The following is a 23,050-nucleotide window of genomic DNA, read 5'->3' on the forward strand; positions in this document are numbered from 1 at the left end:
CCGCATCTTCCAAACGTTAAAAAGTATGTAATTTCGTGACATAGGTAGGTAATTTCGTGATAATAGTAATCTAATTTCGTGATAAACCGTAATTGCGGCAATTTCACAACAAATTTATTGGATTACTTCTTTTTTTACAAACTAACAATACAAATAGTCATGCAGGTGAAAATAGTCTTCATTATTGTTATAACATACTGCTAGGCATTGTTGCTTACGATGTCTGAATCCTCGAACAGTTGTGGCACATATAAACTTCCTCCTCTGCGCCGGAATGCTGGCAGAGCACATGGTATGGTGTTAAGCAAAACGAGCATTAAATCCATTTAGCTTCATTCCTTTTGCGAACATCACTTGAGTAAGATTTATGACATGTACCACAAAGCCAATCATCTTCTGTCTTGTCTTTTTTGCGTGTGGTTATTGCGATCTTTGATTTAGATGTAGAGGCTTTTAGTTGCAGTTCTTCATTGAGACACTTCTGTCCTGAATCTTGTTTTTACTCTTTTCTGATTCACAGTTGGCCTATTGCATTTTATCGTTGTTGTTGGCAACGTCAATAAATCGTTTTCCACGTCTTGTGCCATAGGCCTGTTTTGTGTAGGTTGAACAGGCTTATTTGTTACCTGTGATGGAGCAACAGCCTGTCTAGAAATAGCATTTCTGTTGAAGAGATAAATTCCAGTTTTTCTGAAGGCGTTGTGGATATTCTTCGCACAAAAACTGCTGGATTTAAAATTGTATGAAAGTTGCTTCTGTTCGGCTTATAAGCCGGATTCTCTTTCATGTATTGGTCCAGTCTTTTGGGCCAGTGAACCTGCAGTGATTTATACACACTCACATCAAGTGACTGCAGCAGATGCGATGTGTGGGCAGGAAATGTGAACAAGAAAATTTGATTGACATTAGCCACTGCTATGATCAGAGTTAATATGTGATGCGTGAGAATCCATCAGGAGGGTAACAGGACCACCAGGAGGGATGGCATCCACAAAAAATTAAACCATTCTAAAAGCAAATTACTTTTAATCCCAGCCTTTCAGAGAGAGTTTTACTAATGAATTTGGAAGACTGACATGTTTTGGTCCACCGAACTCCTTTGGATATAATCATAGGTGGAATCCATGTTCCATTGACACAGATACAACATAAAAGTGTATGCGACTCTCCACGATCTGCGTAAGTTCTCTTGTAAGTGTATCGCTTTTCTACTGACACAATGACTTTATTTACTTTCACGACATACGGCAAAGCAGTTTGTCGCGATTCCATAATCGATCAGGCAAGTTCTGAATTTTCAAACCTTCCACCACTTTCCTTAATTTAGAAACGAAATCACGAATGATCTCTTCGTTTGCCATAGATGCCCTGTAAGCGGCACGATTCTCAGGAGTTTGTAAAGTAAGATTGTACCTTGTCTTGTAGCTCAACCACCACCATTTGCTGGCACTTCATTTTTCGGAATTTAAGAAATTTCCACGACCAGCTCGTTTCGCTAATTCTAATGCCATTTTTCTCACCATCATAACTGTCAACCTGAAACCCAGCTCTTGCATCTTTATAACGTAGTTGTATAATGCTATCTCAAGATCTGGCGTTAGTGCAAATGGTCTTCCTAATTTAGGAGGATCTCGACTGTCTTTCACATTTCTGTTGAGGTAGTCTTTTAATGCGGTCCACGGAACATCCATTGGCTTTGAAGCTTGGTATATAGACACATTATTAACTTTCACTAATTCAGCAGCGGCTAGAAGTTGCTGAATAGTATACCTGCGATATTTTGAACGTTCCCTTGGCATCTTGTACATGACCTGCAATAAATGTACATAGGTAGTTTCGTGATAATGTAAATGTAGGTAGATAATTTCGTGTTATGTCAAAACATAAATTTAGAAGTACAAACGTGTAGAACACACTATTAACAATAACATTGCATTAGTACACTAAGCTGAGATCTCGCTTACAATTCATACAATTGTGCAAAATAAGATAGCATGCAAAAGACATCATTCTGTTGAGTGAAATTTGCTAAGAAATTCACTGTTCCCCTTAAGCATTATCAAACGCAACTTGAGCCGCACGAGTACTTGCAATACATTTTTACGTTGACTGTATCAGTGACTGTAACTTACCGTAAAATAAATCGCGTAGCTTCAGTAGTTTCTACGCAGCATCAAAAATACACAGACTATGCAATAACCACCACAGTATTTCACGAAACGGCACGAAGAATGAGAAAAAGTTTTGTATTGTTGATTTTAAGCGTGGCGGAATAGAAACAGGCATATGGTGCCATCTGGTGGGAAGCACGGAACTACCACAACATGGGACAACCGTCTCCTCCTGCACACAAGCAGATAATTATCACGAAGTTACTTATACCACGAAAATATCTCCTTTTACCCTGTACATTTTATTTGCCCTTTTCAAGATAAATGTCTTCAGTTTTGATGTTCAAAGGATTTACATCTATTACGGAAGAAAGGGTGTTTTGTGAAACTGCGATTACGACCGCAAGATGTGTATTTTTTAAGGATTCTTTTGACTGTTTTACTTTTGAACAGTGGGTAATTCTCAAAATGCATGTTGTTCTCATCTGGCAGTCTTATTTCTTGCATGGCTAAAATTTTAATTATTTATTCTTAGTTGTTTCCGCTAATCTGTAGAGCTTTTCTGGGTTTAGGAATTAATTAACTTTGGTTGCACCAAGGAAAGTTTTGATTTTGCTCTTACGTTGTTGGCCAAACGACGCCGCAAACGAATTTTATTAAATGCGACGCGTCTTCCACCAATTCTGCCATAACAAGATCCATTCTCTCCGCCTCACTACCGTTGAGGTCTTGGCTGTCACCCTAGCAAGGGGTCTTCACAGTGTCCAATCAAATGGTTCAAATGGCTCTGAGCACTATGGGACTTAACTTCTGAGGTCAGCAGTCGCCTAGAACTTAGAACTACTTAAACCTAACTAACCTAAGGACATCACACACATGAATGCCGGAGGCAGGATTCGAACCTGCGACCGTAGCGGTCGCGCGGTTCTAGACTGTAGCGCCTAGAACCGCTCGGCCACACCAGCCGGCAGTGTCCTATCACTCAGGCGTCATGAACCCATGTTTTTTAACGAGGAAGTTACACCTCCCCTCCTCCTTCGTTAACAGTTACACGATGGTACTCCAGGCTTGGGAGCAGTGAAGACAACTCAGATAAAACATAATTGTTATTATAATTTAGAGATACAATATTCACCATCCTAGATGAATTTGGAGATGACAACAAAACATCGGAAATCATTAAGCAAACTTCGACTGATATTATTTCCAAAACTAAATTTTTGGGTGAAACATGAAATCTGTTTGAAATTAAAACTGGTGTGTGGCAGGGGAGTGGACTGTTTCTGTTATTATTCAAAGTAGTATGAGAATGGAGACAAAGAACAGGAGAAGAAGGAACACATGAGGTGAAACTTGGAAGACAGAGAGAGAACATCGAAACTGATTGCTTAGTTTTTGGTGGTGATTTAGCGATCTTAACAGAGAACCTACAAGATGTGACGAAACTGATAAACTTCCTCCAAGATGTAGCAGAAAAAACTGGATTATAAATTTCGTTTGAAAAAAACTGCATCCGCGACCAATGTTAAAGACGCGCCAAAAATATGGAATTATTAATATATGGAAAAATGAAGAAAGTACTCTCACAATTTAATTGCTTTAGACAAATAACCCACTGGAATGCTCTGAACAAAGCAGCTATCATAAACAGAGCCAGAAAAGTGGAAACATTCTTCACTTAACAAAGAGCATGTATAATAAAAAATTCTTATCTATTAATATAAAACTGAGATATTACAACATGTTGACCAAAACCAGTTGTTTTTATGCCTCAGAATACTTCACAATAAACACTACCAAACAGTTAAATAATTTAGAGAAGAAAGAACGAAGACTAATGCGAAAAACGTTAGGTCCAAAGAATGAATATGAGATTTTATTCTGTCAATTCTTTGGCAAAAAGCCAAGAACTAAAATTTCATAGTTTATAGAAGCTAAGAAAGATCTTGAGAATAAGAGCCAAAGATATAGAAAATAGACGTGAAGTCAGGTAAAAGGTGCAAGAAGTCAAGGGTTTCTAGAAGAAAACACAAGAGAGGAGCGACATGGACGGAAGAAAGGAGATGGCAACAGAAAGCAAGAGAAAAGCACTGCGAAGCTAAAAACAAAAGAAAAGAATATGATGTCATAAATTAGCTGCTTCATATGGTCTCGAGTTGGCGGAATTCGAACAACAACAATAATAAAATTTTCTTTACAGACTGTAAGCTTCCTACAAAAAAATTGTATGAACGTAAGGAAACTGAATGTAACGTGTACTTTGGGTATCATGTTCAACTGCTGAGCAAAATTGACTGTTGCTTGGTCCTGTGTTGCACATGCGAATAGTGCGGCGAAATAAAAAATTAACCTTCATGAAATGTAGAATTTAAAATAAAGAAAATGAATCTAAGTATCTGTCAAAAGAAAATAATTATGTGCCCAATGAAAACTACATAACTTACACTCAATACGGATGTACATTGTGAACGTTATTAGGTACAATGATTGACTTGGAATATCAACAAAAATAAATTGCTCCTCTAGTCAGAAGAAAAAAACTGTTTGAAATTACCAGTACTGACACTGAAACTTAATCTGGTTGCTAGTACGACAGTGTTTGTTCAAGAATGCAATGTTAAATCTGCCTTGAAAACAAATTTCTTACCTCTTGCTCAACATGCTATTTTTGTGACCGATGTATAGACGTTCTCGAAAGCAAACACAAATCGGCAGATGCAGCACCTAAAGATAAATAACCTACCCTAAATTTATTTGTTTGCCAGAAACAATGTGATTCGTGTGGCGTAAGATGAAAGCGCACCCGACAAAATATTCAAAACTTTACTGTGAATAATGGGAGTGGGTTTTACTCTAAAAAAACCGTTTTTGAGGAATCAAACTCTGATTATTGACAAAAAGACTGCACAACATACTAAAACAAACAATTACAAAATTCTCTCATATCAAACATTAAGACATCACAACCAATTGCGTAATTTGTGACGTAATGAAAAACAAAGAGATCAAATTTACAAATATCATTAAAGTTATTAGTTATCTGAGGAACAAAGATTTCCTTCCATTAGTAGTTCTGATAAGCATTTCAGTCTTGCACATGCCTTCGCTACCTCTAAGATTCCTCCAAAATCTAATCCATCAGTATAAGGAACGAGAAAATATTATAAATGATTTTTCATCCTCATAATAAAGTTTTCCAGGTAGCATCTCCCAGATTCATAAATAACAGATCTCATTCCCTGAAAACCTCATCTGCTCGTTACTATGCCTCAAATAACTGCCTCCACAACTGTGACTAGTAAGCCAGCCACTGATAAAACTAAACAGAGCCAAGGATCTTACCTATTGCTCATGCAGTTCTCTCATTCGTCTTTGTGCCAATACAGTAAAGGTGAATTACTCACAATAGCAGAAAACATATGAAAACCTTAGAAGACCACCGAAGGTCCTCAGATCAGTGAGGTAAAACATGTTTGGTTAAAAAGATTCAGATGCAAAAAGATCGGGAGTAGTTACTATTATTGAAATCTTAATTCGCAGGACACAGCGGATCCGGTTGTGGAAAGGGGCCCAAATCAGTTGCTGCTCGTTGCACAAGCATACAAACTTTATTTGCTAAAACACTTAATCACACATGTCCTTAAAAGAATTCAGAAACAATATGGCTGAAGGCCAGAACACAAGTTATTAAAATTGGGTTAAGGAATGCACACGGCTGAAGGCCTTAGTTACAAAATATTTGACGTAGAAGTTCGGCTGAAGGCCGCATACTGAACATTAAAACAAACTAAATTAATACACAGCTGAAGGCCTCGCACAGTACTTGAGACTAAAAGAAAATCACAATCCAAAACAACAGAACAGTGGTGCTCAGCAGTGTTCCAAGGGTCGGCCTGCGGAAGTAACTCTAACATAAGCGTAGGTGAGACAGGCAGCCAAGCGTAATACCAAATAAACTGATGGCAACCCGACCCAGGGACGGCTGAAGGACCGACCAACAACCTAATCAATTCCCTTCCGCCGACCAACGGCCCAACAACTGAACATGGCAGCGAGGGCGAAGATACCAGTAGCACTATGTCTTCAAATATGGACATCTAAATACAGCCGAGGCACAATAACCACTGAAAAATATGAAAAAAGACAGGACTGTTGAACTACACGACGTTCCGGACAGCATAAACACCGCGAGGAAACACACGCACGCTATTCTCTGTCGCAACCGACCGACTGGCTACTCCAGTACGCAGACAGCGTTAACATGACTGCTCAGTCAAAATTACGCAAGCTGGACACAATTCCACGAAAACACTTCCACAAGAACTCGAACAATCGTAAAATCAATCACTGTGGAATAACCAGGACGAATGATAAGTCGACATACACAGAGAAACCGAAGCGGTCGGCGACCAAATATACGTCGTCCGATGAGACGACCGACCGAACGACCAACCATGGTCGTCGCCACTCAAATCATGTGTGTCAGCAACAGTCGGGCGAGTCTTGATTGTCCGGATCTCACTGCAGGACCATCCCGACTCAACTCCATATCAGTTTGGAACTCGGAGACACGACGACCCGGAGGCACTGGCTCGGACCCAGCCATGCAGAGGTAACTCTTGCCCATCGGCGACGACATCTCTGGACGAGGAAGGGACCGACCCACGTCCGGCTAGATGACCAACTGAAGAGGTCCAGAAACGGTCAAAAGACAAAATACATGTCGCCCAATGAGACGACCAACCGAACAACCAACTAGCGCTCGTTCCCGGTCCAATCTCCTTCCGTCGGACAGTTCATGTGTGTGGCCAGCGGTCGGCAAGTACCGGCTGCCCGCACCTCACTGGCGCTCCGTCCCCCGACTTAACTCGCGACAGACGACGACCCGGAAACACTAGCGGTCGCTCGAGAGATAGTACGACAGTGCACTTATCGATAAGCGCTGCTGCTGCCACCCACGGGCAAGCAAACCAGCAACTTAGTGACGCTAGTAAATCGAATAAGAAAACGAGGCTGCAGTACCGTAAAGACAAGATGACAAACAATAAACGCCACGAACGCGAGCCGCGCACGGCTCAGTTATCTAGAAGATAAACAGCACTAAGCTAGCATCTGAGCACCAACGGCTGCAAATAATAACAATAGTATGCGTCTTTCCTGCCTGTTTGTCATGCCAATTTACCATTTATGAGAAGTTAAACGTGTTGGGGCGACCGCGGTCTGCGCATTGTGCGAGTCCCGCGATTGGTGCGCTACCTCCCTCGCGACGACGCTTACTTGGGGCGCTGAAAAGGCCGTCACTATTGTGGAGTGGTGCCGCCTTAAAAGGACGGTCGCGCCCGCAGAGGGCAATAACCGCAGTGCAGCGCTCCGGGGCGGGCGGCGACCACTTGCCGCCGGAAGTAGCCTTCTGCGCTCACAAGAGCCACTCCGCTCTCAACAGCGCCGCGAATACCGCGGCTTTTCACTGCCGCCTCCCGAGGGTCGCGTTGCGTCGCCGCGTTATTATTATTCTGGCCGAGTCGCGCGCAGAGTAAACATTGCTCCAGGTACCGACGTATTCATAGCCACTCGCACTCCGTTTCTGTCGAGGGTAATTCCACCGTCTCGCAACCTCAACTTCCGCCGTCTCCTGTAGAAAGTTTGATACCATCGGTAGATCGATCAGAGGCGCTGAGAAGATGAAAGGAGCCTTTCATTCTTTTAAAAAACAATAATAGAAAAAATTATACAAAATAGTTTTATTGCTTCTGAATATACACCGGAGAGCCAAAGAAACTGCTAAACCTGCCTAATATCTTTTAGGGCCCCCGCGAGCACGCATAAATGCCGCAACACAAAGTGGCATGGACTCGACTAATGTCTGAAGTAGTGCTGGAGGGAACTGACACTGTGAATTCTGCAGGGCTGTCTATAAATCCGTAAGAGTACGCGGAGGTGGAGATCTCTTCTGAACAGGCATTCCAGATATCTACATCTACATCTACATCCATACTCCGCAAGCCACCTGCCGGTATGTAGCGGAGGGTACTTTGAGTACACCGATTCTCCCTTCTATTCCAGTCTCGTACTTTTCGTGCAAAGATAGATTGTCGATGTGTCTCTGTGTGGACTCTAATCTCTCTGATTCTATCCTCATGATCTCTTCGCGATATATACGCAGGAGGGAGCAATATACTGCTTGACTCCTCGGTGAAGGTATGTTCTCGAAACTTCAACAAAACCCGTACAGAGCTACTGAGCGTCTCTCCTGCAGAGTCTTCCACTGGAGTTTATCTATCATCTCCGTAACGCTTTCGCAATTACTAAATGATCCTGTAACGAAGCGCGCTGCTCTCCGTTGGATCTTCTCTATCTCTTCTATCAAACCTATCTGGTACGGATCCCACACTGGTGAGCAGTATTCAAGCAGTGGGCGAACAAGCGTACTGTAACCTACTTCCTTTGTTTTCGGATTGCATTTCCTTAGGATTCTTCCAATGAATCTCAGTCTGGCATCTGCTTTACCGACGATCATCTTTATGTGATCATTCCATTTTAAATCACTCCTAATGCCTACTCCCAGATAATTTATGGAATTAACTGCTTCCAGTTGCTGACCTGCTATATTGTAGCTAAATGATAAAGGATCTTTCTTTCTATGTATTCGCAGCACACTACACTTGTCTACATTGAGATTCAATTGCCATTCCCTGCACCATGCGTCAATTCGTTGCAGATCCTCCTGCATTTCAGTACAATTTTCCATCGTTACAACTCTCGATATACCACAGCATCATCTGCAAAAAGCCTCAGTAAACTTCAGATGTTATCCACCAGGTCATTTATGTATATTGTGAATAGTAACGGTCCTACGACAATCCCCTGCGGCACACTTGAAATCTTACTTCGGAAGACTTCTCTCCATTGAGAATGACATGCTGCGTTCTGTTATCTAGGAACTCTTCAATCCAATCACAGAATTGGTCTGACAGTCCATATGCTCTTACTTTGTTCAATAAACGACTGTGAGGAACTGTATCAAACGCCTTGCGGAAGTCAAGAAACACGGCATTTACCTGTGAACCCGTGTCTATGGCCCTCTGAGTCTCGTGGACGAATAGCTCGAGCTGGATTTCACACGATCGTCTTTTTCGAAACCCATGCTGATTCCTACAGAATAGATTTCTAGTCTCCAGAAAAGTCATTATACTCTAACATAATACGTGTTTCCAAAATTCTACAACCGATCGACGTTAGAGATATAGGTCTATAGTTCTGAAAATCTGTTCGACGTCCCTTCTTGAAATGTAATGTTCATATTAGGGGAGTTTGGGGAGTTAGCGGAAGTGATTAAACTCAGAATTCCTGCAGCCACTCTGTAGCAATTGTGGACGTTAGGGGTGTCGCATTGTCCTGTCGTATCTAGACGTATCACGGGTTCCATATCACTCCAACTGCACACGCCCCCTATCATTATAAAGCCTCCACCAGCTTGAACAGTCCCCTGCTGACATGCGGGGTCCATGGATTCATGAGGTGGTCTCCATACCCGTACACGTCCATCTGCTCGATACAATTTGAAACGAGACACGTCCGACCAGGCAATGTGTTTCCAGTTATTAACAGTCCAATGTCGGTATTTACGGGCTCAAGCGAGGCACGGCAGCCAACAAGGGTACACGAGTGGGCCTTCGGCTCCACAGCCCATATCGATGACATTTCGTTGAATGGTTCGCACACTGACATTAGTGGATGGCGCAGCATCGAAATCTGCAGCAATTTGCGGGAGGCTTGCACTTCTGTCATGTTGAACAATTCTTTTCAGTCGTCGTTCGTCCCGTTCTTGCAGGATCTTTTTCCGGCCGCAGCGATGTCGGAGATTTGATGTTTTACCGGATTTCTGATATTCACGGTACACTTTTGAAATGATCGTACGGTCAAAGCCCCACTCCATCACTACCTCTGAGGAGCTGTGTCCCATCGCTCGTGGGCCAACTATAACACCAAGCTCAAACACTCTTACATCTTGTGACTACGAAGGCTTTCCCGGCGTAATAATTGATAATATTCTTCTCGGGTATGCAGCCAGATCATAACGTCTTCATGACACAATATTTCCGCGCTCCATCTGGCCGCCATCTTCAGGTGAGAGTGCTGGTGCACGAACTCGCCGGAACTGACTTCCCACGTTATGATCCGGCTGCATACCCGAGAAGAATATTATCAATTATTACGCCGGGAAAGCCTTCGTAGTCACATCAGGAGCCTCTACGGGGAGGAGATGGTGGAACTTGTGAAGAAGTTTGATAAACTTCGTAAGAAGAAAGGCAAGTTGCTGAGTGCCCTCGCCTTTTTGCTGAGATGCCACGATGGAAGAGTAATACCTAAGTTTGCTAGAATTGTGCATTTTATTGGTACGAAAACGCCCAACAACATCAAGAAGCGTGCCAGTTTCGCCTGAGTCAAGGAGCGCATTCGCTTCACTCGAAGACAACTGGATCTCATATCCAAGGATTTACTTTTCTTGCACTTGGAGTTATCGTCGCTGCTGTCGGATGCATCCTGGGAATGGGTGGATAGTTCTTCTTGGGCACTATCAGATTGGACGCATAGGAGCGCCGTCAGGAAACAGTCTTCGAAGTTTCAACGGCTTTGTTCTCAACCCATGATATCTGATGACGACACCCGTCGACGGACAGTGATTAACCTCACGAGTAAAGAACTGGACGACGCCACGCTGTCAGTGTTGGAGAAAGGCCTGAATTTTGCCCCCAAACCGAGGAATGTGCCTATCACCGAATTCATCTGCGCAGTCGAACAAGCAGTGTCCAGCTTTTCGCAGGATCAAGCTGAAGAGATTAGGCAAGAGGTCTCACATACATTGCGGCGGGCGCCGCCTCCACGGAGTAACATCTCCTCTCTCGAAAGGGCAGCCGTCCGGTCCATTAGAGAAGACGAAGATCTGATAGTTCTACCAGCGGACAAAGACAACGCAACGGTTCTTCTGTCAAGTGATGACTATCTGGGAAAGATGGATCTCTTACTTGAAGATTCAGCATACAGAACATTGCAGAACGACCCAACTGAACGGATAAAACGGAAGACGCTTTCACTGCTGAAGAAGAGTTCTTTACCTGACGACGTTCTCAAAAAACTTCGTCCTGGTGCTGCCGTGCCACCGAGATTATACGGTCTACCCAAGATTCATAAGAAAGGGGTCCCGCTTCGTCCGATCGTGAGTAATTTGGGTGCTCCTACCTACAATCTAGCCAAGTATTTAGCATCTGTTCTTGACCCTCACGTCGGTAAATGCGAACAACACATTTCCAATTCTACGGTGTTTATTCAGAGATTGAAGTCCTTGTCTCTTAGTCCCTGGGATTTGCTTGTGAGCTTTCACGTCGTGTCGCTTTTTACCCGGGTTCCTCTGGAAGAATCCTTGCAATTAATTGGTGAGAAACTGGATGAGGAAACAACCAGGCTTTGTCGCCACGTGTTGACGTCGACGTACTTTTTATTCAATGACAAATATTTTGAACAGACTGACGGAGTGGCTATGGGGAGCGCATTGTCTCCAATAGTTGCCAATCTTTTTATGGAAGATTTTGAGGACATGGCGCTGAAGACGGCGTCCTTAAAACCAACCTGTTTTTGGAGGTACGTTGACGATACGTTTATGGTGTGGCCTCATGGGAGAGAAACTCTTGACCGCCTCCTAGATCATTTTAATTCCCTGCATCCTAGCATCAAGTTTACCATGGAGGTGGAAAGTGATGGAAAGCTTCCGTTTCTGGATGTACAGAAAGGATGATGGGACACTGGGACACAGTGTTTATCGAAAGCCTACGCACACGGACCGTTACCTGCATGCTTCTAGCTGTCATCCATCGTTCCAGCGTATGGGGGTCCTGCGGACGTTGGCGAGAAGAGCTTATGCCATTTCAGATGGAGAAAGCTTGACAAAAGAATTGGACCATCTTAAGGTTGTGTTCAAGCAGAATGGTTATACAGATAAACAGATCCGTCGTGCTTTCCAGTTTGGACCTTCGCCTGAACCACCAGAAGATACCTGCAAATCGGTGGCTTTTCTGCCTTTTGCTGGGAGCATTTCCTCGAGGATAGGAAGGATTCTGAAAAGATATCATATCAAAAGTATTTTTCGTCCTCCAGCCAAGATTAGAGCGCTCCTTGGCTCTGTTAAGGATGACTTGGGTTTGAGGAAGCCCGGTGTGTAAAAGATCCCTTGCCACTGTGGGAATGCTTATATTGGTCAGACAATTCGGGCCATTCAGGACCGATGTGTTGAGCATCAGCGGCACACACGGCTGCTTCAACCTGAGAAATCTGCAGTGGCGGAACACTGTCTCACCGAGGGACACAGAATGCTATATGACGAGACACAAATGGTTGCCCCTGCATCTCGCTATTGGGACTGTATTTTAAAAGAATCCATAGAGATTCGTTTATCTGACAATCTTTTTAATAGAGACAAGGGTTATCTTTTAAGTAAGACTTGGAACCCGGTGTTATCTGACATTAAAAAACAACGGTCTGTGGTTCGATCGTCGGAATAAAATTTTTTAATTTTTGACAGCGATATCTCGATTTCGCCTGTTTCCACCACTGGCGACGGGATATGTCTACTGCGCTAGAGGGCAGTTACGGCACCTTCTCGCGCACGCGTTGTGGGTCTTCTGCGGGCTATATAGGGGCCGCCGCTTGCGCTGGGAAGTCAGTTCCGGCGAGATCGTGCACCAGCACTCTCACCTGAAGATGACGGCCAGTTGGACCGCGGAAATATTGTGTCATGAAGACGTTATGATCCGGCTGCATACCCGAGAAGAATATTCTCTTTTACATCTTGATTACATGCCATTGTAGTAGCAGTAACCGATCTAACAATAGCGCCAAACATTTTTTGTCTTATAAAGTCACTGCCGACCGCAGCGTCGTATTCTGCCTGTTTATATATACCTCTGAAAGCGCATGCCTATACCAGTTTCTTTGGCACATCAGTGTATTTAAATAGGGAGAGGGGTGGATCGTACCTACCAACTTAAAGTGACAAATGTTTTGAATCAGTCAGTACGGTTAAGAACATATGATACTACGAGAAGAATTTGATATAGGGCTAGTAGACTTAAGTCGAGACATGGTCCTTGGAGTAGCGACATTCCCTCACAATGTTTGAGATCATTGGGCGGGCCACGAATAACAAAACTACTCGACCCACTGTACAAAATACATTAGGCAAGTGAAATACTCTCCAATATAAAAAGAAGGGCATAATTCTAATTTCAAAGCAGACAGGTGCTTTTAGGTGTGAAACTGCCTAACTATTTATTTAATAAATCTTGGCTGGAAAGTACTGACACGAATTATTTACAGAAGGATGGAAAAACCTGTAGAAGCCGACCTCGGGCAAGATCAGCTTAGTTTCGCATAAATGCAGGAACCCGTCGTGCAATACCTACAACTTATCATTTAAGACAGGTTAAGGAAATGTAAAACTACGTTAATAGCATTTGTACATTTATAGGAACCGTATGACAATATAGACTCCATTACACTGTTGAAAATTCTGAAGACAGCATGGGTACATACAGGAACAAAAGACGGTTTGCAAGTTGTATACAAACTAGACTGCAGCCATAAGATCAAGACTCAAGTATTGTGGCGATTTAGAATAATACGAAATACAGAAGTATAAATAAAATTCTACAACCAAAATTTTAATGGTGGAGATCGGTTTTGACAAATCTAAGTTTTCAGTGTCGGATCTGTAAAGTGAGGCCAGATATGAGGGGGTGGACTAGATATTTATCCAAAATGGATATAATGTGCCGTGCGTCGAAACTGTAATGTCCCTACGTAACGTAATATGATTGTAATATTCCGGCTGTTAGTACCAGTGATGATGCACTACCGGAATTTGATACGAGAACGCTCTTTGCTCTGACGACAACGCTCTTTGCTGCAAAAAAAGAGGAGCATCTACGTTTTCTTGTAATGGTTGTAGATAAAAAATGCCGACTGGACATTGTACCTTTTGAGGCCAGATAAGTTTGCATATAGAAGTAATATGAAGTGCACAGGTCAACTTGTAATCGCAATTATCAAGAATAGAAAATTTGATTTGTGAAAAAGGAAAATATCGTTTACGAACTTCTATTCGATGTTGGATCCCCGGACCTTCAAAAAAACTGTTAGTGTGTTTTGCAATACAGTGCATAGTGATTTCTTCGCTAATTAGCAATACTTGGCGAATCTGTTACTATCACGGTTTAAGCGACGTGCAATATTTCGCCGTCAGCTTGTGTGTTCAAGATGTTCCCAAATCGACCAGTTTGTTAGTTAGAAGCTACCACACTGCGACTGTTTGTTCAACCTTCTCATTTTGAAAGCGCTTTCCAGAAAATCTTACTTTTGTGGCCAAGAGAGAGACGGAGTCTTCATGACGAGTTGTAGAAGTTTTCTCCAACCTTGCCTGGCGTTCTCTGACAACAGGAGAAGCGGAAAGGTGCGAGCGCACACTCGTCCTGTACCTAACCCGTTCTCTCCTTACAGCAGCCACAAAGAAAACACATTCATATATAGTAAAATTATTTTCACAGATTTTTTTATCTTAGACAGGAAAAAAATTTAGAATGTATGCATCTAGGAAAAATAATCAAAAGCGAGTTTAAATCCACTATCTGTCTTATCTGTGTCAAAAGACAAGAAGTCAAAGAGCAAGTTAATTAGTTAATAAACCTTTCGCGAAGTTTGATATTTTTCGACTTTCCGCCTCTCTGGTGAAATCGCTGGTTGTGTAGAATCTCTTTGCCACAGAGGCTTGTGGTGCGAATGTGGTCCGCGAGGCAGCGTGTGACGGGCAATGATAGGGGTCTTGAATTAGCTGCGGCACGATGAAGGTGGCGAGCGGGGCGCTGTGCTGGGTGCAACCCTTGTATGTGCCGGAAAACGACTTGGCCGCATCTGGAATGATAGCGCGGTCTACTTGTAGTTGAGAGCCGTCGTTTGGAAAGCTTGCAGCATGTCATTCTCAATGGAGAGAAGTCTTCCGAAATAAGAGTGATTTCAGGTGTGCCGCAGGGGAGTGTCATAGGACCGTTGCTATTGTAAGTAGGCTGTTTAGGTTTTCTTATTGGTAACGCCACGTAGCGCTCTGTATGAAAATCACTGGCTGTGCTGTGTGCAGTCTGTGGCTAGTTTGCATTGTTGTCTGCCATTGTAGTGTCGGGCAGCTGGATGTGAACAGCGCATAGCGTTGCGCAGTTGGAGGTGAGCCGCCAGCAGTGGTGGATGTGGGGAGAGAAATGGCGGAGTTTTGAAATTTGTAAGACTGGATGTCATGAACTGCTATATATATATATTATGACTATTAAGGTAAATACATCATTTCTACTCTATCAAAATCTTTCATTTGTTAACTATGCCTATCAGTAGTTAGTGCCTTCCGTAGTTTGAATCTTTTATTTAGCTGGCAGCAGTGGCGCTCGCTGTATTGCAGTAGTTCGAGTAACGAAGATTTTTGTGAGGTAAGTGATTTGTGAAAGGTATAGGTTAATGTTAGTCAGGGCCATTCTTTTGTAGGGATTATTGAAAGTCAGATTGCGTTGCGCTAAAAATATTGTGTGTCAGTTTAAGCACAGTCATGTATAATTTTTCAAAAAGGGGACGTTTCATATGTCGACCCTTAGCCGAGGATACCTCACTGGAATCTTCTGATTTTTTCTTGTAGTTTGTGCAATTAGTGCAGCCTTTGTTTATTGCTAGCGCGTAATTGTAGAGAGAATCTCCTTTGTAGTTGCAGTCTTTCATTCTTGTACAGTAAAACAGTTGTGGCATGCATGTAGATTTGCACCAAGTATTTCGCAGCTGCGCTTGCAATTAACGAGATATTATTTTCAATGCTATGTTAATGTGTTTTCTAATTTTGCTCTTCATGTGGTGTCACCGCCAGACACCACACTTGCTAGGTGGTAGCTTAAATCGGCCGCGGTCCATTTAGTACATGTCGGACCCGCGTGTCGCCACTGTGTAATCGCAGACCTAGCGCCACCACCAAGGCAGGTCTCGTGATACGAGAGAGCACTCGCCCCAGTTGTACGAGAACCTAGCTACCGACCAGATGTACGAAGCCTTTCTCTCTCATTAGCCGAGAGACAGAATAGCCATCAGCCAAGTTAATGGCTACGAACTAGCAAGGCGCCATTAGCCATACAGTGATTGTACTTAAAGTCTCCTGTGTATCGTCAAGATCGATGTACCACAATGATATTAAAGATAAGTATTAATCCTGCTCCGTACTTTTCTTCCTAACATTAATTACGTATCCTGTTCCAGTGCTTCACGCCCGTCTGCGTTAGTCTAGCTTGCCTTTTCAGCCATCTCAACTTCACGGTGTCGGCCCAGCTACCGACACAACACTTCAAATTGTGCTTTTTCTGTGTTGTAGTGTGAAATATTGTGACAATAATGGCATGTGAAAAACGTAATACTAGGCTCCAAAGTAAACTGAGAAATGACAGTGAAGACGAAATCAGTGTGTTAGCGCAACCGTGTAATGAATTAACTAATGTTCAACATAGTAATTTGGTAACTGTGCATAGGGAAATGGAGCGGGCGGCAAACAATGGCGTAGGCAGTGAAACAATTAGTGAACAGGGAAGCATTATCGATCGATCGGTCGGCAATAGCTCGCCTCAGGAATCCGAAATGACAGGACACAATTTTGCAAATACTGTAGGTTTTGCGTCCTCACCGTTTTCTCAAATAAGTCAAGACACATTTTCTGCTTGTCAAAATGTGAATGTTGCCGGTGCAAATGCACTGCCGAAAAGCGTAGAGGAACAGATTCCAGACACTAATGCATTGTTATTACAGCTAATGCAACAAATGGAACAAAATCAGAGACAAACACAGCAAAAGCTTCAAAAGTTAGACACAATGGAACAACGCCAGAGACAAACACAGCAACAGTTAGACGCAATGGAACAAAATCTTCACACCACGCTTGAACAGACACGTGAAGATTTAACTACTGAGGTACATAAAATCGAATCGAAATGTCAAAAAGTCTGTAACGACGTAAAAACACAAATTTGTGAGCATTTTCAACCTATTTTTTCGCGGCATGAAAATGCATTACAGAATCACGAAGCAGCTATAAAAGAACTGCAAATTATTGTTCATGAAAATCATGAGACCTTGCAAGCTAAAACTGACTCAGTTGCATCTAGCGATTCGGTTACGCAACTTGCAAAAACTCAGGAAAACTTAAAGGACACAGTAGAAAGACACATGGAGGAAATTAGTTCATTATCAGAGAAAGTAGTTGAACTTTCGGATCAGCTGAATAATTTATCTACGAAGGTTGATGATAATCTGAGTGACACAAAACCGGTAGTCTTTAATGACACAGAAGAGTGCGAACAAATTAGGAAATTCAAACAAAATCAGAATCAAATGAATACGCAACACCAAAGAGAAATCCGGGAAGTACAAGATCAGCTGACACAAGTAATACAAAAATTACATATTTCAGAGGACACTTGCGCTCCAACACAGGAAGAGGGACTTAGAAATACGGAACAACCACAAAATAATAACACAGGACACTTCGGAAATTATGAAAGAAATTGGCAAGGCACACCGAATTTTGAGATGGAACCGCCGAAACGACGTAACAATGACCGATACGCGACTCGCCGACATGATGATTTTGACTATAAGCTGTTCTTTACTACACGAAAATTCAAAACATTTAAGAATTCTGGCAACGACATTCATCCACAAGCGTGGCTCCATCAATTCTCTCATTGTTTTCCTCCCAACTGGTCATTAGAGCACAGATTAGAATTTATGTGTGCCTACTTAGAGAATGAAGCAGCTGTAAGAATGCGATCGGTCATTCATGATTATCACAGTGAAGGAGAATTTTACCATGCCTTCCTCTCAGCATACTGGTCTCAAGCTACACAAGACCGAGTAAAACATAGCATCATGATGATGAAACACTTTGAACAATCTGAATTTTCCAGTCTTGTCAAATATTTTGAAGACATTTTGCATAAGAATCAATATCTTTCAAACCCATACAGCCCTTCACAACTCATCCGCATTTGCTTAATGAAATTGCCTGAACATTTAAGAAATATTATTTTGGCAGGACGTTGCAAAGCCGACATTGAAGCTTTTCAGGGACTCTCACAAGAATTAGAAAATGACACAGACAGTCGCGGGATGCGAAAACAGGAAAACAATCAGTACAGGTCACATCCGTCACAATTCCTTGACGACAGAAACAATAACTGGACATGACAAGTCTATTCTTACAACGCAAAACGTGACCAAAACAGACTCCACCCATATGACAACCACTGGCAGAGTAATAATAGTTACAGAGAAAGATCGCACTTCCGTAATTATGAATATGACAGAGATAACCATAGAAACAGACAATATGGAAACCAAAACAATTATTATCAAGGGAGACAGAATAACTTCAGACGCAACGGTCCACCACGCAGTTACGATTCCGGGAGAAATTCTCCACCACATGACTGACAAACAAGAAACTGTAAACTACCGACAAAACGACAAACCTGAATTCCATCAGAACTGGCGAGCTTCAAACAGGGCAGGGCCTTCTCGTCAAGGTGAATTTGTAGAAGTTAGGTCTCCTAATCCCAATAACGACGCGCACCAACAAAGAAACAGACAATGACCCGCACCGCAGGCAGCCACGTGCACCGGCTTGCTCAGAGAAAAATAACATAAACGCTAGCTTGAGGAAAATTCCAGTATTCTTTACCGACGTATACCACATGATAATTGCGTTAAAGTTGAAACTCTGCGTACTAGGAAGAGCAAAGGGTTACACCACATTTCACATGTAAAACCGTTTATTGAAAGATAATCTGCTTTTTAACTTTGTCTTTGCCATAAAACTTTCACTTCACATTTATAGTATGCTTTATCAGATTTAAGAAACTGTTAACATGCAACAATGTTTGAAGTTAAATATCCAGTCTAGAACCTAGGGAACATTTTTAAACAGAAATTACGAATGCATTGTTATAGTGAACAGATGACCCAGTGTTGTATTTGTACATTCTTGCTTGTTAGTTGCACAATTACGTAATGACTATCAGGCTTACATACTTAGGACACATACTGGTACTGCTAATGAGACTTTAATGCAACATTTTGGTTTACTTGAAAATACATTCTGGATTTAAAGTACTTTCAGTGAGATACCAGATGACATAGTGGTTAGTTTATGTGACAGCTACACGATTTTATCACGACGCTACTAATGAGTGACAATTTACAATGTTGCTTTTGCAGTGTTTCTGTTTTATATCTGCACAGTTTTCTGTTTTGTTCTGGAAAGTAAAACATGTTTTAGTAGTAACTTTTGTGGTATAGCTACAATGAGACAGCCTTTTCCGTAGCACAACAATACGTTACTGTACAGTACTTTCTTCATCACGCCAATAAGCATAATAACTACGACATCTATATGCAAAGCATTTCACTTTTGTTTATGATGAGGTTATTACATTGACTTCCACAGAACTTTGCTTACGGACGACGATAATTACGACACTAGGCACATTTTTTACCAGCGCTACAGTACACGTACTTGAGTGATTAATTTCACACTTAAAACATTTATTTTTTTAAGATATTTGAAGTACAATGATACAAAAGTTTTCCGTGATACATTTCATTCCATTGCTGTAATCTGTAACACCTGAGGGTGTAATTACATTAATCCTCAGAGGGGTACACACTTACTTTGTGTACCATGTGTGTGGCAAGAACAAGGAGCCCTAGCTAATATGGTATTTGCTTATACAACTTTACACATCGGTACCATATTTCTCCAACACAGCATTACACAGCTACCTGATTATTTAACAGAGAAACAAACATTTTTTTACTACATCAGTGACACATGTTTACACAATTACACAGTTGGGTAACTTCAAACTTATGAAATTGTATTTTGTCTGTACTTTGTGCACTGTTCATATTTTTTCGGACCCATTGTGATATTATGAGAGCTTTGAATGATATATTTGGTATGGGATCACGATTTTTAAAGTACGTTTGAGGCAGATGACACTTTTGACATGAGCAGAGAATTTTTTTTGGTTTTGAAATTATTGGAGGAAGCTACGACGATCTTGAGAGTTGACTGAGGTGTTATGATGTTATTATTACGATGACTATGTGTATTATGCTGTTGCGGTATGTTTATGATCAATAAGCTGATGCTATATTAGTTATTTGAATATGCTACATATCTGTTATGATGAAATATTGAAGAAGTGTCGACGAATAAGGTAAGGAATAATGAGTAGTGGTTAGGTGAAAAAGGTTGTTGGAAACCAAGAATCGTACTTTAAGAGTTATGAAATGTATGTAAATGCGTGAATGTATTACAATTCCGACGAAAATTTTTTGGTCTCTGTTATATCAATAGGATTTTGTTTCTACAGATTTGCAACGCAAATTCTTGACCTGTGAAATATTTTTATATAAGACTGTCACTGTAGCGGAAACTACTGTCGTAAATATTTCCGTAAGAAAGTTAAGTGACCACCTGCAGGTAATGCATCATGGGCAGCTGCGCGACAGTCGCCTGGAAAGAAGCCATTAGTGTGCCTTTCAGAGGCACAGGTGGAAAAAAAAGGGAGGTCATTATCCTCGCTATTGACATTTCTTTGTAGAAAGCATCGCAAATACGACACGCTCAAATTTGAAAACATATGATTATACTGAGCTTTTAATTTATGATATTTACTAAATTGCTTAATGAAATGATGAGAAACATTTTACATCTATTGTCATTCTAGTTGAGAGTTTGCTCATTTTGTTTAATATCAAGTTTCTAGCTGCAGCAGCATTGGTTAAAATAAAATTTAATAGATGTACTAATATAAATATTTTCTGTCTACAGATCCAGTAAATACTGATTTTATAATACACTTCCCAAAAAATGAGGGAGCACAAAGACATTTCCCTTCACAGGAACTGCATACATAATTTACTTTTCAAGTACTTGGTAATTTTTTTGGTAGAGTAACTTCTTGTGGTGCACCACTTTAATTATATAGACATTAAGATGTGAATATACATTTCCCTTGTCTGCACTGTTGATTTTAATGTAATATTTTTTCTGCTTGAGCTTTGTCATGTTTAGGTATAAGTTACTGCATTTGCTGCTGCTGTGTGCCAGGCATAGTGCTACTGAATTTCACTTTGTATTACTCTGTTAAGCTAGTTTTACTACTGATTTATTTTTCTTGTTGCTGCAAATTGGCTCATATTAGTTGTAATGTTGCATTGCTTGGTAATTTTTTTTCATTGCTGTTTGTATTAATTGTTTTGTGCTGCTGCATTGCCTCGTCCCTTAGTTTAGCATCTGAGCTCAGTAGATTTAAGTTAGCTTAAGATGGGGTAGGCTACATGAGAGAACGTGTTGTGATGAATTGGAAGAAATGCATTGAGAAGCTATAAGAAAATGGTTTGACCAAAAAAAAGTATTTTTGAAATTGGATATGAGCAAAAAAGTAGGGTATAGGGACAACAGGTTTAGGTAGGATTTTCTTGGAAATAAATGATGAGGTAAGATAATGGAAAATAAATAATGAGGTAAGAAATGTGTGAACATATAAATACAGAAAGCATGCTTGGATAGAACTTTTTTGGTGGAAGCAAATGTTGAAATAAGAGGAAAGATATATGGAATGAAGTTTTGGAGTGGACTGCAGTACCAAATGTCACACTGAAAACAAACCCTATCCTGTATTTTTGTGTTACTACACTATGTGAATTTGTGTTTTTCCTGTCTTAATGTGTTTAGCTAATAAGAGTTATGTTGTAGAATTTTTCTGATAACATGTTATTTTCTTTGTAAAGATGTTTAGACATTATTTATTCTTTTCTGTTTTAATGCTCATGTGTGAAGTTGATGTTTCAATAATTATTCTGATCTTTTATGTATGTAATTATGTCATAATTCCTGTAACACTGATGTATATGTATATTTCTATTCTTTTGTAAAGCCCCTATTACTACAAATGTTATCTGTATTATTATGTTTTTAATGATGTATTTTCTACCATTGTTATTGTATTCTTATGTTATAAAATTGTAATTTATACCAGTTAATCATATTATTAACTTGTAATTTACATTTCACTGCACACGTTTCTGTTGGTCATAGTATATGGACAATATGTGAGAAGTAGGGACTGTTAGTGTTTGCACATGTGTTAATAATTCAGCAAGGGACTGGATGACAGCATTGCTGGTTCTAAGGACAATTCCAAAAACTTTGTGAGTGCACAAGTGGTGGTTATGGACTTGCTATATTATCCGCAAGACTCTTCAATGGTGATTGTGCACCTGCACAGTCACAACAGATGGCTGCTGGCCGTTTCTACAAGGACTACAGTGGGTCTACACCTTTGATGACTCACCAATACCATTATTTCTACAAGGACTGCAGTGGGTCTGCACCTCTGGTGGCCCATCAATACCATACTCTCTACCAGGACTACAGTGGGTCTGCTCTGTGATGACCTATCTACCAATACTCCTCAAAATTTCGACTGACTCTGCTGTGGGTTTGCTCTGTTGTGGACCAATACCTGTCTGCATGTCAAGAGTCAGCACTGTCTTTCCGTTGGAAGGACAATACTACTTCTTCAAGACTGCATGGAAATCCACTACTTCCGTGTGCATTTTCTTCTACTGCTCAGACTTCGAGAAAAACACTGCTATTTTACTGTAATGAACGATCAGGACTGTCTTTATGGACTGTGAGAAAATTTTAGCTTTTGACCAACATTGTATCAATAAGTGTGTACATTTGATTTCTTTGTTATTGTAATTATGAAAAATTTTATCAAATCATTATTGGCCACTGCCCAAAA

This window comes from Schistocerca serialis, chromosome 7 (assembly GCF_023864345.2).
Source record: "Schistocerca serialis cubense isolate TAMUIC-IGC-003099 chromosome 7, iqSchSeri2.2, whole genome shotgun sequence".
Lineage (NCBI taxonomy): Eukaryota > Metazoa > Arthropoda > Insecta > Orthoptera > Acrididae > Schistocerca > Schistocerca serialis.